Source organism: Heptranchias perlo, chromosome 4, assembly GCF_035084215.1.
Source record: "Heptranchias perlo isolate sHepPer1 chromosome 4, sHepPer1.hap1, whole genome shotgun sequence".
NCBI lineage: Eukaryota > Metazoa > Chordata > Chondrichthyes > Hexanchiformes > Hexanchidae > Heptranchias > Heptranchias perlo.
Window position 1 is genome coordinate 98,410,924 of NC_090328.1, and position 17,482 is coordinate 98,428,405.

At 50.2% G+C, this 17,482-nt stretch overlaps 1 long non-coding RNA gene across 1 annotated transcript in view; it reads right to left on the bottom strand.

The window, feature by feature from the left end:
- Positions 1 to 2,164: 2,164 nt before the first annotated feature.
- The window catches only part of LOC137320564 (uncharacterized), a 41,065-nt gene continuing 25,747 nt past the window's right edge, over positions 2,165 to 17,482 (bottom strand). The window contains exon 3 of the long non-coding RNA XR_010962585.1: positions 2,165 to 2,610. This is a non-coding gene — a long non-coding RNA (uncharacterized lncRNA). The remainder of the gene's footprint in view (positions 2,611 to 17,482) is intronic.

Below are 17,482 nucleotides of genomic sequence, written 5' to 3' on the forward strand. Positions count from 1 at the left end.
GGGCTGATGATACAGGCCAATGCTCTCCTTCAGCATGATTTAGGTGGATGAGGAATATTGAATGATCAGCCCTGTCTCTGGGTCTGACGTATCCCCTTGTTTTCATGGTAAATTCCTGTGGTTAAATGGTCTTATTCAGAGATGGATGTACGGAGGATCACGCCAGAGGTATGAAATCCTCCCATAACTAGAGGCAGAGAATGTCACACAGTAAACCAATAAAGACATAACAAATCATCACCATATATTTAATTGCTTAAGTACATTACACAATACTTGCAGCTCACCCCAGCTAGGGAGTAGGAAACGAGTTTGTCCACAGAGGAAACACATCCCAGGGCGGAGAGTTTGGGCAGAGTCCGCTCCCATTTGGGACACTCTCAGAGCTGAGTTTGATCATTGATAAAATCACCTCTCAACGTGTAAAGTCAGACAGAGTGAGTCAGGCGATGGGCGTGTCATGAGATTTTCTTTGAGGTACTGCGTCAAGCACTGGGGGACTCAAGTAAACATTACGGCTATCAGAGCCAACATCTATTGTACACCCAGCGGTTCGAAGGTGGAGAGACTCTTATTGTGGTTTATTCTGTGCTGTGGCCAGGAGTTAAAGCTTTCTGCCCTCAGATAGCCACTGTACTTCTGCCACATAGAAACCATTTATTCGTTATTAATTTTAATAGATGAAAAATCGTGAATTGGGGCACTGATATTTGCACCTGAATTCCTGACATACACTCCCGTCCAGTGTGGCTCTGCTCTTGGAACGCTAAGTGATTACATACCTCCCACTGCTCCTGTCAATACGCATTTAAAGTTTCTCTCTCCACTTCAAGAGAGTAACTGGCCTTTAATGGACAGTCTGTACTTTCCTGACAAGCGTGAGTTTACACTGCTTCATCAGCAAGTCCGCACTAGTAGAATCGCAGAATGTTCCAGCAGAAAAACAGGCCATCCAGTTCATCAAGTCTGCTTCCCTGTTTATATCCACATGACCCTACTCATCTAATCTCACTCTCCCGCTCTTGCCCCATTCTCTTTAAAATCCCACTAAATCTTATCCCACACTCCTGCTCACTCCCCACACCTTTAATATCCCACCTAGTCTGATCTCACCCTCACAATCACTCCCTATAACCTTTAATATCTCACTAGTCTAATCCCATTCTCCTGCTCACTCCCCATACCCCTTAATATCCTACCTAGTCTCATCCCACTCTCCTGCTCACTCCCCATACCCCTTAAAATACCACCAAATCTAATCCCACTCTCCTGCTCACTCCCCATACCCCTTAATATCCTACCTAGTCTAATCCCACTCTCCTGCTCACTCCCCATACCCCTTAAAATACCACCAAATCTAATCCCATTCTCCTGCTCACTCCCCATACCCCTTAATATACCACCTAGTCTAATCCCACTCTCCTGCTCACTCCCCATACCCCTTAATATACCACCTAGTCTAATCCCACTTGCCCACTCACTCCCCGTACCCTTTAAAATACCACCAATTCTATTCCCACTGTCCTGCTCACTCCCCGTACCTTTTAAAATCCCACCTACCCTAATCCCACTCTCCTGCTCACTCCCCATGCACTTTAATGACCTATCTAGTCTGATCCGACTCTCCTGCTCACTCTCCGTACCCTTTAATATCCCCCCCAGTCTAATCCCACACTCCTGCTCACTCCACATACCCTTTAAAATCCCAGCTTTGTCCTCTTCAGGTCTCTGACAGCTTCCCACGCACGATTGCCGTCTGCTCCCATCGGCTTCCTGCCAGGCGTTAAAATCGACCGGTACTCTCTCGTGTGCTCTGTCTCTCTCACTGTGTCTTACTCTCTCTTGATCTCTCTCTATCTCCGTCTCACTTGCTCTCGCTCTCTCTTTCTTTATCTCTCTCACTTGCTTTCTGCCTCACTCTCTCTCTCTCTTGGTCTTTCTATCTCTTGAACCCTTGATCACACTCTCTGAGTTGCACTCTCTTTCTCTCTCTCTCTCTCTCTCTTGCTCTGAGATGGAGATTGAGTCAGTGGCAATGATGCTGGTGGAACAAGCAGTTCATTCTAGAATTGTGCTCTTTTCACAAAGTCCAAGCTGTTGTGATGTCAATCACTAAAAGGAGAATTGTAAACAATTTTACAACACCAAGTTATAGTCCAACAAATTTATTTTTAATTCCACAAGCTTTCGGAGGCTTCCTCCTTCGTCAGGTGAACGGTATGGAAATGACATTTTGAATCCTTCGCATTTTAAAATCACAGAACAATGCCTGGTGATTACTGCCCGTTGCCAAGGCAATCACAGTGAGCAGACAGAAAGGTGTCACCTAAAAAGGCCACCGAATATACAAACCCCCCAAAAAAAAGTGAGAGAGAAGGAAGACAGTCAATGACCCGTTATATTAAAAACAGATAACATTTGTTCGCTGGTGGGGTTACGTGTAGTGTGACATGAACCCAAGATCCCGGTTGAGGCCGTCCTCATGGGTGCGGAACTTGGCTATCAATTTCTGCTCGATGATTTTGCGTTGTCGTGTGTCTCGAAAGCCGCCTTGGAGTATGCTTACCCGAAGGTCGGTGGCTGAATGTCCATGACTGCTGAAGTGTTCCCCTAAAAGGAGAGACACTGAATTAAGTGTTAGAAAGTGAAACGGCCACCAGAGGGAGCTCCGTCACTGTCCGCCCAGTTAACTCCTCTGCACACACAGTACAGAAAGCTCAAGCTCGGGGCCATCAGAGCAATCACAAGTTTTGTCATTTACGGCACGATTACAAAAGGACCCATTTAACTGAGAACAGTAATTTTTTATGCCAATTATTCTCCATTTTTATTATCAATAACTACAACTTGCATTTATATAAAGTCAGCCTTGGCTCAGTAGTAGCACTCTAATCTCTGAGTCAGAAAGTCATGGGTTCAAGTCCCACTCCAGAGACTTGAGCCCGTGATCCAGGCTGACATTTCAGTGCAGTCCTGAGGGAATACTGATGGCTGCACTGTTGGAAGTGCCGTCTTTCAGATGAGATGTTAAACTAAGGCCCCATCTGCCCTCTCAGGTAGATATAAAAGATCCCATGACACTATTCAAAGAGCAGAAGAGTTCTCCCCAGTGTCCTGGCCAATATTTCTCCCTCAAACGTCATCACTAAAAACAGATTATCTGGTCATTATCTCATTTCTGTTTGTGGGATCTTACTGTGCACAAATTGGCTGCTGCATGACCCTATAATAGGAGTAGGCCATTCAGCCCCTTGGTCCTGTTTCCCCATTCAATTAGATCATGGCTGATCTGTATCTTAACTCCTCCTATCCTCCTTGGTTCCATAACCCTTAATACCCTTGCCTAACAAAAATCTATCAATCTTAGTTTTGAAATTTTCAGTTGACCTGGATTCAACAGTTTTTGGGGAGAGAGTTCCAGATTTCCACTACCCTTTGTGTGAAGAAGTGCTTCCTGACATCATCCTTGAATGGCCTGGCTCTAATTTAAAGGTTATGCCTTGTTCTAGACTTCCCCCACCGGAGGAAATAGTTTCTCCCTATCTACCCTGTCAAATCCTTTAATCATCTTAAACGTCTCAATTAAATCACCCCTTAATCTCTATACGCAATGGAATGCTTTAGTCCTTTTAGCCCCTGTCTCATTCTGTGTGGGACTGAGTATGGGTGAGGGTGAGGTGATGGGAGTACTCCATTGGTTTGAAGAGTGATATAGAAATGTAAGTGCTTCTCTTTCTTAGAGAACAAGAAAGAACAGAGAAAATGCTGAAAGCACACAGCAGGCCAGTGTGCCTCAGTGAAGAGAAGAAACATAGGTCAAAGTTTGGGATGTGCACCCACCATGAGAACTAAAAACCATTCCAGTCTCACACCGAAACATTGAGCAAGAAATCACTCCTGAAATAACGGAGGAGCTCAACAGCGCTCTCAGTTTTTAGTGGTGAATTGAAGGAGCAAGTTCCTGTGTTTGCACATACGCAGTGAAATGCGGATATCGTGAACTTGCTCCGAGTGGTTCACCGGTGATTTGACAGCTTTGAATTAAAGGGCCATCGCACACTGCAATTAGAGAAATCATTGAAAAAGCGCCAACTTGCTCATTTGCCCAGCTGGAAAGTAACTATTTACAGCACCAAACAGATACGCTTAAAAATACCAGGTCTAAACTAAGTTTTAACAGTGCGGTAATTCTTAATGACTGCCAAACAACTAAAAATCAACTTTTAACAATGTGGAATCTCATATTACTTCTTATTTTGATAGCTTTCAGTCTTAAAAAAAAAAGTAAATTAAAAAATTAACATTTTTTTTTTACTTTTCCCTTCTGTCTTAATTCAATTTTTTTTTGGCTTTTATAAAAAAAATTAAAATTTTTATTTACAATGACATCCAGAATACTAACTTTAAATGAATGAAGTCTGCTTGCCTGCTTGAGCAATGCGGCCTGAATCTTTGGGCATGACTTCTCTTCCTGACAGGTTTTGTGGGCGTGTCTTCTTCTCAGACTGTTCCATGCGCGGCAACTCAGGCTGCTCAGAGGCTAGGTTGATAGCACACATTTTGTTTCAAGTTCAAATTCAAGCAATTCAACGCCACAGAGCTCGCAGTAAGTATTTTTGTTAATTAAATTCGCAGGAGCTGCGGAGAGCATCGCCACACCACTCTGCGCGATTTCTGGCCCATTAACCTCCATTTTCCATTCCTGATGCTGACTGACCTGCTGTGTATTTACTGGAATTTACTCCATTGATACAGCACATGTGCAAGAGGTCAACTCAAAGCACTTTACAATAAGGAGGACAGTGATTAGGTGGAAACTGAGCCTGGAGAAAGGAGGAGGGAAAGAGGGACGTTGGGGCATAAGGCAGGTTCAAAGAGGAGGGTTTTGAAAGCAGGAGAGAAGTGGACAGGTTAGAGGGAGAATTCCAAGGAGCGACAGCTACAAAAGGAAGTGTGGAGGGAGCGAGGGGCAAGAATCCCAGAACAGTGGAGGGCGCAGATAGGGATGGGAGGCAAGGGATGTCGGGAGTGTGCGACTGAGTGCAGGACAGCACGGAGGGGGAAGACCTCACACTCCCATCACCTCATCCTCACCCACACTCAGTCCCACACTCCCATCACCTCATCCTCACCCACACTCAGTCCCACACTCCCATCACCTCATCCTCACCCACACTCAGTCCCACACTCCCATCACCTCATCCTCACCCACACTCAGTCCCACACTCCCATCACCTCATCCTCACCCACACTCAGTCCCACACTCCCATCACCTCATCCTCACCCACACTCAGTCCCACACTCCCATCACCTCATCCTCACTCACACTCAGTCCCACACTCCCATCACCTCATCCTCACCCACACTCAGTCCCACACTCCCATCACCTCATCCTCACCCACACTCAGTCCCACACTCCCATCACCTCATCCTCACCCACACTCAGTCCCACACTCCCATCACCTCATCCTCACCCACACTCAGTCCCACACTCCCATCACCTCATCCTCACCCACACTCAGTCCCACACTCCCATCACCTCATCCTCACCCACACTCAGTCCCACACTCCCATCACCTCATCCTCACCCACACTCAGTCCCACACTCCCATCACCTCATCCTCACCCACACTCAGTCCCACACTCCCATCACCTCATCCTCACCCACACTCAGTCCCACACTCCCATCACCTCATCCTCACCCACACTCAGTCCCACACTCCCATCACCTCATCCTCACTCACACTCAGTCCCACACTCCCATCACCTCATCCTCACCCACACTCAGTCCCACACTCCCATCACCTCATCCTCACCCACACTCAGTCCCACACTCCCATCACCTCATCCTCACTCACACTCAGTCCCACACTCCCATCACCTCATCCTCACCCACACTCAGTCCAACACTCCCATCACCTCATCCTCACCCACACTCAGTCCCACACTCCCATCACCTCATCCTCACCCACACTCAGTCCCACACTCCCATCACCTCATCCTCACCCACACTCAGTCCCACACTCCCATTACCTCATCCTCACCCACACTCAGTCCCACACTCCCATCACCTCATCCTCACACTCAGTCCCACACTCCCATCACCTCATCCTCACCCACACTCAGTCCCACACTCCCATCACCTCATCCTCACTCACACTCAGTCCCACACTCCCATCACCTCATCCTCACCCACACTCAGTCCCACACTCCCATCACCTCATCCTCACCCACACTCAGTCCCACACTCCCATCACCTCATCCTCACTCACACTCAGTCCCACACTCCCATCACCTCATCCTCACCCACACTCAGTCCCACACTCCCATCACCTCATCCTCACTCACACTCAGTCCCACACTCCCATCACCTCATCCTCACTCACACTCAGCCCCACACTCAGTCCCACACTCCCATCACCTCACTCACACTCAATCTCAAACTCCCATCACCTCATCCTCACTCACACTCAGTCCCACACTCCCATCACCTCATCCTCACTCACACTCAGCCCCAAACTCCCATCAACTCATCCTCACTCACACTCAGTCCCACACTCCCATCACCTCATCCTCACTCACACTCAGTCCCACACTCCCATCACCTCATCCTCACCCACACTCAGTCCCACACTCCCATCACCTCATCCTCACACTCAGTCCCACACTCCCATCACCTCATCCTCACCCACACTCAGTCCCACACTCCCATCACCTCATCCTCACACTCAGTCCCACACTCCCATCACCTCATCCTCACCCACACTCAGTCCCACACTCCCATTACCTCATCCTCACACTCAGTCCCACACTCCCATCACCTCATCCTCACCCACACTCAGTCCCACACTCCCATCACCTCATCCTCACACTCAGTCCCACACTCCCATCACCTCATCCTCACCCACACTCAGCCCCACACTCCCATCACCTCATCCTCACTCACACTCAGTCCCACACTCCCATCACCTCATCCTCACCCACACTCAGCCCCACACTCCCATCACCTCATCCTCACTCACACTCAGTCCCACACTCCCATCACCTCATCCTCACTCACACTCAGTCCCACACTCCCATCACCTCATCCTCACTCACACTCAGTCCCACACTCCCATCACCTCATCCTCACCCACACTCAGCCCCACACTCCCATCACCTCATCCTCACTCACACTCAGTCCCACACTCCCATCACCTCATCCTCACTCACACTCAGTCCCACACTCCCATCACCTCACTCACACTCAATCTCAAACTCACACCACCTCATCCTCACTCACACTCAGCCCCACACTCAGTCCCACACTCCCATCACCTCATCCTCACTCACACTCAGTCCCACACTCCCATCACCTCATCCTCACTCACACTCAGCCCCACACTCAGTCCCACACTCCCATCACCTCACTCACACTCAATCTCAAACTCCCATCACCTCATCCTCACTCACACTCAGTCCCACACTCCCATCACCTCATCCTCACTCACACTCAGCCCCAAACTCCCATCAACTCATCCTCACCCACACTCAGTCCCACACTCCCATCACCTCATCCTCACACTCAGTCCCACACTCCCATCACCTCATCCTCACCCACACTCAGTCCCACACTCCCATTACCTCATCCTCACACTCAGTCCCACACTCCCATCACCTCATCCTCACTCACACTCAGTCCCACACTCCCATCACCTCATCCTCACTCACACTCAGTCCCACACTCCCATCACCTCATCCTCACCCACACTCAGCCCCGCACTCCCATCACCTCATCCTCACTCACACTCAGTCCCACACTCCCATCACCTCATCCTCACCCACACTCAGCCCCACACTCCCATCACCTCATCCTCACTCACACTCAGTCCCACACTCCCATCACCTCATCCTCACCCACACTCAGCCCCACACTCCCATCACCTCATCCTCACTCACACTCAGTCCCACACTCCCATCACCTCATCCTCACTCACACTCAGTCCCACACTCCCATCACCTCATCCTCACCCACACTCAGCCCCACACTCCCATCACCTCATCCTCACCCACACTCAGTCCCACACTCCCATCACCTCATCCTCACTCACACTCAGTCCCACACTCCCATCACCTCATCCTCACCCACACTCAGTCCCACACTCCCATCACCTCATCCTCACCCACACTCAGTCCCACACTCCCATCACCTCATCCTCACTCACACTCAGTCCCACACTCCCATCACCTCATCCTCACCCACACTCAGTCCAACACTCCCATCACCTCATCCTCACCCACACTCAGTCCCACACTCCCATCACCTCATCCTCACCCACACTCAGTCCCACACTCCCATCACCTCATCCTCACCCACACTCAGTCCCACACTCCCATTACCTCATCCTCACCCACACTCAGTCCCACACTCCCATCACCTCATCCTCACACTCAGTCCCACACTCCCATCACCTCATCCTCACCCACACTCAGTCCCACACTCCCATCACCTCATCCTCACTCACACTCAGTCCCACACTCCCATCACCTCATCCTCACCCACACTCAGTCCCACACTCCCATCACCTCATCCTCACCCACACTCAGTCCCACACTCCCATCACCTCATCCTCACTCACACTCAGTCCCACACTCCCATCACCTCATCCTCACCCACACTCAGTCCCACACTCCCATCACCTCATCCTCACTCACACTCAGTCCCACACTCCCATCACCTCATCCTCACTCACACTCAGCCCCACACTCAGTCCCACACTCCCATCACCTCACTCACACTCAATCTCAAACTCCCATCACCTCATCCTCACTCACACTCAGTCCCACACTCCCATCACCTCATCCTCACTCACACTCAGCCCCAAACTCCCATCAACTCATCCTCACTCACACTCAGTCCCACACTCCCATCACCTCATCCTCACTCACACTCAGTCCCACACTCCCATCACCTCATCCTCACCCACACTCAGTCCCACACTCCCATCACCTCATCCTCACACTCAGTCCCACACTCCCATCACCTCATCCTCACCCACACTCAGTCCCACACTCCCATCACCTCATCCTCACACTCAGTCCCACACTCCCATCACCTCATCCTCACCCACACTCAGTCCCACACTCCCATTACCTCATCCTCACACTCAGTCCCACACTCCCATCACCTCATCCTCACCCACACTCAGTCCCACACTCCCATCACCTCATCCTCACACTCAGTCCCACACTCCCATCACCTCATCCTCACCCACACTCAGCCCCACACTCCCATCACCTCATCCTCACTCACACTCAGTCCCACACTCCCATCACCTCATCCTCACCCACACTCAGCCCCACACTCCCATCACCTCATCCTCACTCACACTCAGTCCCACACTCCCATCACCTCATCCTCACTCACACTCAGTCCCACACTCCCATCACCTCATCCTCACTCACACTCAGTCCCACACTCCCATCACCTCATCCTCACCCACACTCAGCCCCACACTCCCATCACCTCATCCTCACTCACACTCAGTCCCACACTCCCATCACCTCATCCTCACTCACACTCAGTCCCACACTCCCATCACCTCACTCACACTCAATCTCAAACTCACACCACCTCATCCTCACTCACACTCAGCCCCACACTCAGTCCCACACTCCCATCACCTCATCCTCACTCACACTCAGTCCCACACTCCCATCACCTCATCCTCACTCACACTCAGCCCCACACTCAGTCCCACACTCCCATCACCTCACTCACACTCAATCTCAAACTCCCATCACCTCATCCTCACTCACACTCAGTCCCACACTCCCATCACCTCATCCTCACTCACACTCAGCCCCAAACTCCCATCAACTCATCCTCACCCACACTCAGTCCCACACTCCCATCACCTCATCCTCACACTCAGTCCCACACTCCCATCACCTCATCCTCACCCACACTCAGTCCCACACTCCCATTACCTCATCCTCACACTCAGTCCCACACTCCCATCACCTCATCCTCACTCACACTCAGTCCCACACTCCCATCACCTCATCCTCACTCACACTCAGTCCCACACTCCCATCACCTCATCCTCACCCACACTCAGCCCCGCACTCCCATCACCTCATCCTCACTCACACTCAGTCCCACACTCCCATCACCTCATCCTCACCCACACTCAGCCCCACACTCCCATCACCTCATCCTCACTCACACTCAGTCCCACACTCCCATCACCTCATCCTCACCCACACTCAGCCCCACACTCCCATCACCTCATCCTCACTCACACTCAGTCCCACACTCCCATCACCTCATCCTCACTCACACTCAGTCCCACACTCCCATCACCTCATCCTCACCCACACTCAGCCCCACACTCCCATCACCTCATCCTCACTCACACTCAGTCCCACACTCCCATCACCTCATCCTCACTCACACTCAGTCCCACACTCCCATCACCTCACTCACACTCAATCTCAAACTCACACCACCTCATCCTCACTCACACTCAGCCCCACACTCAGTCCCACACTCCCATCACCTCATCCTCACTCACACTCAGTCCCACACTCCCATCACCTCATCCTCACTCACACTCAGCCCCACACTCAGTCCCACACTCCCATCACCTCACTCACACTCAATCTGAAACTCCCATCACCTCATCCTCACTCACACTCAGTCCCACACTCCCATCACCTCATCCTCACTCACACTCAGCCCCACACTCCCATCACCTCATCCTCACTCACACTCAGTCCCACACTCCCATCACCTCATCCTCACTCACACTCAGCCCCACACTCAGTCCCACACTCCCATCACCTCACTCACACTCAATCTCAAACTCCCATCACCTCATCCTCACTCACACTCAGTCCCACACTCCCATCACCTCATCCTCACTCACACTCAGCCCCAAACTCCCATCAACTCATCCTCACCCACACTCAGTCCCACACTCCCATCACCTCATCCTCACACTCAGTCCCACACTCCCATCACCTCATCCTCACCCACACTCAGTCCCACACTCCCATTACCTCATCCTCACACTCAGTCCCACACTCCCATCACCTCATCCTCACTCACACTCAGTCCCACACTCCCATCACCTCATCCTCACTCACACTCAGTCCCACACTCCCATCACCTCATCCTCACCCACACTCAGTCCCACACTCCCATCACCTCATCCTCACTCACACTCAGTCCCACACTCCCATCACCTCATCCTCACCCACACTCAGCCCCACACTCCCATCACCTCATCCTCACTCACACTCAGTCCCACACTCCCATCACCTCATCCTCACCCACACTCAGCCCCACACTCCCATCACCTCATCCTCACTCACACTCAGTCCCACACTCCCATCACCTCATCCTCACTCACACTCAGTCCCACACTCCCATCACCTCATCCTCACTCACACTCAGTCCCACACTCCCATCACCTCATCCTCACCCACACTCAGCCCCACACTCCCATCACCTCATCCTCACTCACACTCAGTCCCACACTCCCATCACCTCATCCTCACCCACACTCAGTCCCACACTCCCATCACCTCATCCTCACTCACACTCAGTCCCACACTCCCATCACCTCATCCTCACTCACACTCAGTCCCACACTCCCATCACCTCATCCTCACCCACACTCAGCCCCACACTCCCATCACCTCATCCTCACTCACACTCAGTCCCACACTCCCATCACCTCATCCTCACCCACACTCAGTCCCACACTCCCATCACCTCATCCTCACCCACACTCAGTCCCACACTCCCATCACCTCATCCTCACCCACACTCAGTCCCACACTCCCATCACCTCATCCTCACCCACACTCAGCCCCACACTCCCATCACCTCATCCTCACTCACACTCAGTCCCACACTCCCATCACCTCATCCTCACCCACACTCAGTCCCACACTCCCATCACCTCATCCTCACCCACACTCAGTCCCACACTCAGATCAACTTATCAACACACACACTCAGTCCCACACACCCAGCAACTCACTGTCACAAACACTCAGTCTCACACTTAGTCTCACACTCCCATCACCCCATCCTCACTCACACTCAGTCCCACACTCAGTCCCACACTCCCACCACCTCACTCCCACCAGCTCACTCCCACCAGCTCACTCCCACCACCTCAGTCCCACCAGCTCACTCCCACCACCTCAGTCCCACCACCTCAGTCCCACACTCAGTCCCACACTCCCACCACCTCACTCCCACCACCTCACTCCCACCAGCTCACTCCCACCACCTCAGTCCCACACTCCCACCACCTCAGTCCCACACTCCCACCACCTCAGTCCCACATTCAGTCCCACACTCCCCTCATACCCCATCCTATCCTGCTCTCATTTGAAGATTGAGCCTTGGATTATGTTGACCTGCTCCCCTTCTTCTAGTTTGGCCTTTAGTTTTCCCATTATCCCCGTACACACTGGCTTCAGGCTGAATCCACAGCCTTAGGCTCTGACCTGACAGATCGTTGGGCGACGGTTTCTTTATTTTAAATGTTGTGCTCATTAAGGCAGTTTATGGGGAAGCTCAGGAATGAAATATTTCCGTTTATGACACCCTTTTCTCAGCATCAGGTATAGCACAGCCAGATGTTCTTTAACTCTGCCCCATCTGGATGTCTCAGCCTCAGCTCCAACCTCCAAAGAACCTTATTGCGCCAATATCCCAATTTTGAATTTCCCATGCCAACTATCCTGAACCCTATTTGATTGCCCATTAATACCAAATCAACCTAAGCCCACTAGGATCTGAGGGTTGAGACTGACCAACTCATTCACATTGGACCTTTACTGCCAGCAAGCAAAGGAAACTTTCATACCATCGGTCTGGGCTGGATTTGACCTCCAAGTCCCAGAGATGAAAGGTCAGCGTTTAGCCCTTGGTGCCCTGTTGTTTCAGCGCTACACGGCCTCTCCAACATTCAAGATGGCGTCCTGGCTGCGCACGCACGTTTCCAGCATGATATACACCAGACGCCATCTTGGTATAGGAGTTAGCGCACGTGCAAATACCGAACACCGGAAGCATATAAAGTAAAGAGAAAATGGATACAATCAGTGAGCAACGCTGATTTAAAGCGATAGACACCATTTTGGGACTTAACCCTCAACTCAACGCACAGTCTTAACCACGACTATCGGAATGTGTCTTAGAGTGCCTGGAGGACCCCCACCAATGCTATTTAAAGGGATCATGCAGGATTTATAGGTTAGTTGCTGGATTATTGCTTCTGGCTGCCGAGAACTTTGTAACTGTTTTTGGAGGTCTCCTATACTTGAATACGAGGACGCGGGGACATAGCCTAACATTTAGAGCCAGGACGTGCAGGAGTGAAGTTAGGAAATGCTTCTACACGCAAAGTGTGGGAGAAGTTTGGAACGCTCTTCTGCAAACGGCAGTTGATGCTTGCTCAATTGTGAATTCTAAATCTGAGATTGATAGATTTCTGTGAACCAAGGGTATTAAGGGATATGGGGCTAAGGCAGGTATATGGAGTCAGGTCACAGGTCCACCATGATCTCATTGAATGGCGGAACAGGCCACGGCTACTTGCTGCCTCTTGTTATGCACCATCTTCTCCTGCAAGAAAGTAGGACGTGTGTCTGGGTGATGCACCTGGCATGGATGAATAGCTGCCAGTGTGTGTAGCCTGTGAGTTGTGGGTGGGCGGCTTGAAACAGTGGTAATGTGTAAGGGTGAGAGGAAGCATCTGATTGGAAGAGTTGAGTACTGATTGAAAGAGTTTGTTGGTATGGGGGTGATGGGGGTGTAGTGCATGGAGCAGTTTGTTGGAGACGCCACTTGACAGTTGACCTCACTCACCTTGACCACTCATGTCAAAGCATTGAACTTCTTCCTGCACTGCATCCATGTTCATGATGCTGTGCACCTGGCATTGACATCGTCCCCTACTGCCTCCTACTGCCTTTTGGATATATGTCTGGAGGGCCTCTTGCCCCCCCCTCCCCCCCCCCCCCTCCACCCTCACTCTGCAGGTATAGGATGTCCCTCCTTCTGTCCACCTCTTGCACCAAGGCCTTTAGTGCATCAGCAGAGAACATTGAAGCATGCACTCTCGCAAACCTGGTACAAACTCAAATCGGCAGTTGGTGAGGTCTGGCATGCAGATTAGAGGATGTGGGATTTAGTAGTGCGCAACCTTTATTCAAAGTTTTAACATAACTCATCAGTTTGTAAACATAGGGACAGGACCTGCATCTGTGTTTTGCATCTGCAATGTCTGATCTCCGTTCCGACTCCGTGCAGACAGCAGACTGTTATTTTCAGCAAATAACTGATACCAGCCACCTTTAAGAGATTTTTAAGAGACAGCCTGCCTTTAAGAGATCGGGGCTCCCCCTGCTGGCAGAAAGTGCAAATTGCATTGAAACCTTGTGTCAACACTGATTCGGAACGCTGCTTGAAGGTAAGTCCTCAGGCCTCACGGAATTCTTGCCCTGCCCGCACAGGGGCTATTGGGCGCGGGGTAATAGTGGATTGCACTCCCCCTGCCCAATAATAGGCCCTGTCCAGTTTTTCCCCCTAGGTCTCTCTGGGATTGGGTTGGGCCTTAACACTGGATTGACACTCCACAAATTTAGTGTCAGTGTAAAGCTCAAACCACTGCAAAAAAATAGTGATGCTGCATGCCCAACAGGAGAATGAGTCTGAGGATCAGGGCCACAACATTGTAACACTATCACCATCCTGCGTTCCTTTTGAGCTGGGAACGCCTGTTGTGGAATGTATCTTTAGTTAGCAGGCTGTGCATGACCAGTTCTCCAACCGACAGCCTGTTTTCAAGACACTACTAATGAAGGTTATTTTTAGTCTGTTACTGGGGCTCCAGATTGTTCCTCTGGCCGTCTCATCTGACCTCTGGGTCAAAGAAGCAAGTTGCAAACTGTTAACTCTTCACCTCCCAGGTGGAAACCAGCTTCCTGATCGATCTGAAACCCGTGTCACGTTTCCGGTGAAGTTGTGGCGACGGTGTGGGAACAGCTCCGAGGACATTCCCAGCCCAATGTGACCCAGAAACGGGACGCAGCATACCCACTGAACCATGGGAAGGAAAAGACTAAATGAATCTAAGTTATTTGGTAGAAACTGGCCTAAAGTTTGCTCCTTAGGGCAACATCAACAACAACGGCCTTCATTTATATATCGCCTTTAACGTAGTAAAAACGTCCCAAGACACTTCACAGAGGCAAAAAGGAAAACAATGGATCTCGAGCCAAAGAAGGAGATACTAGGAGGGGCAATCAAAAGCTTGGTCAAAGAGTTGGGTTTTAAGGAAGGTCTTAAAGGAGAAGAGGTGGAAGGGTTTAGGGAGGGAATTGCAGAGCCTGGGGCCCAGGCAATTGAAGGCTCAGTCGCAAATAGTGGGACGAGGTGGAGATACACTTTCCCTTCTGGTGAGAATCCTTTTTTGACCCGTTGTCCCTTTTGGTAGATTCCATGGACTGAAGCTGTAATTCTACTGGAACATTTGAGGTTGTAAAGTGTTGATTCACTATTTACCTCACTAGGAAAGAAGATATCAATGCAAATTTACAGTGGCACACGGAGGACTGATTGGTATCCATGGGGTGAATTGCAGAGAGTGGGCCAGCAGCTATTGTAAGTTAGCACTCATGGTGCAGAGCTGCATACGCAGGGCTTTATATTGGGAACTTGGGCAGTTGGGTCTAATACAGCCCTAACTCCTTTTATCTCATCCTCAGGACATCCCAACCAATCGCCTAGTGCAATCTCTGAAATGTAGGCCAACACCGCAGCCAGTTTGCGCATTGACAGATCCCACAAACAGCAGCTAATCTAAGTTTTTGGTTGACCTGGACAACAGCAGAACTCCCAGCTCTCCCTCAATTAGCACCCTGATGATAGGATCTTTTATGCCTGAGGCCTCATCTGAAAGACGACGCCTCTGACAGTGCAGCACTCCCTCAGCCTAGATAATGTGCTCAATGATCTGGAACAGGACTTGTACTCATGCCAATAAATTAACCAAATTGCCACAGGAGCATTCTTGTCATTTTGGAGGACGGAAAATGCCAAACACAACCCTTTTTTTAATCACTCAGTGTAGGAACATAGGAACAGGAGTAGGCCATTCAGCCCCTCGAGCCTATTCCGCCATTCAGTTAGATCATGGCTGATCTGTACCTCAACTCCATTTACCCACCATTGCTCCATATCCCTTGATACCCTTACCCAACAGACATCTAGCGATCTCAGTCTTGAAAACTCAAATTGACCCAGCATCCCACGAGATTTCCACTAACCTTTGTGTGAAAAGTACTTTCTGATTTTACTCCTGAATGGCCTAGCTCTAATTTTAAGATTGTGCCCAATTGTTCTGGATTCCCCCACCAGAGCAAATAGTTTCTCTGCATCTAACCTATCGAATCCCTTTATCATTTTAAACACCTCGATTAGATCACCACTCAACCTTCTAAACTCAAGGGAATACAAGTATCAAGTATCAGCATCGCGCACTCCCAGGTCAGGCATAGCACAGGTTAGACGACAACAACAACAACTACTACTACTACTACTACTACTGCTACTATTACTGCTACTATTACTACTTGCATTTATATAATGACTTTAACTTAGTAAAATGCCTCAATGCGCATCACAGGAATGATTATCAAACAAAATCTGACACCGAACCACATATGGAGATACAAGGACAGGTGACGAAAAGCTTGGTCAATGAGGTAGGTTTCAAGGAGCATCTTAAAGGATGAGAGCAAGGCGGAGAGGCGGAGAGGTTTAGGGAGGGAATTCCAGAGCTTAGGGCCAAAGCAGCTGAGGACACGGCCGCCAATGGTGGAGCGAAGAAAATCGAGGATGCGCAAGAGGCCAGAATTGGAGGAGCGCAGAGATCTTGGAGGGTTGTAGGGTTAGGAGGAGGATACAGAGATAGGGAGGGACAAGGCTATGGAGTGATTTGAACACAAGGATGCAAATTTTAAAATCGAGGCTTTGCCGGACCGGGAGCCAGTGTAGGTCAGCAAGCATAGGGGTGATGGGTGAACGGGACTTGGTGCGAGGTAGGATTCGGGCAGCAGAGTTTTGGATGAGCTAAAGTTCATGGAGAGTGGAAGATGGGAGGATGGTCAGGAGAGCATTGGAATAGTCAAGTCTAGAGGTAACAAAGGCATGGATGAGGATTTCAGCAGCAGGTGAGCTGAGGCAATGGCGGAGACGGGCAATATTACAGGTTGCCGTAAAAACTCAACTGGTTCACCAATGTCCTTTATGAAATGAAACCTGCCGTTCAGTAACCAAGGAAGTAAAGCACTCACAACATTCAAAGAACATTCGCAGAATCAGCTTGTCATCTCACCAACAAACACACAAAAAGGTTAAAGTTCACATGCATACGCCATGTAACTAAGAGTAGTGAGATCACATGCCAACGAC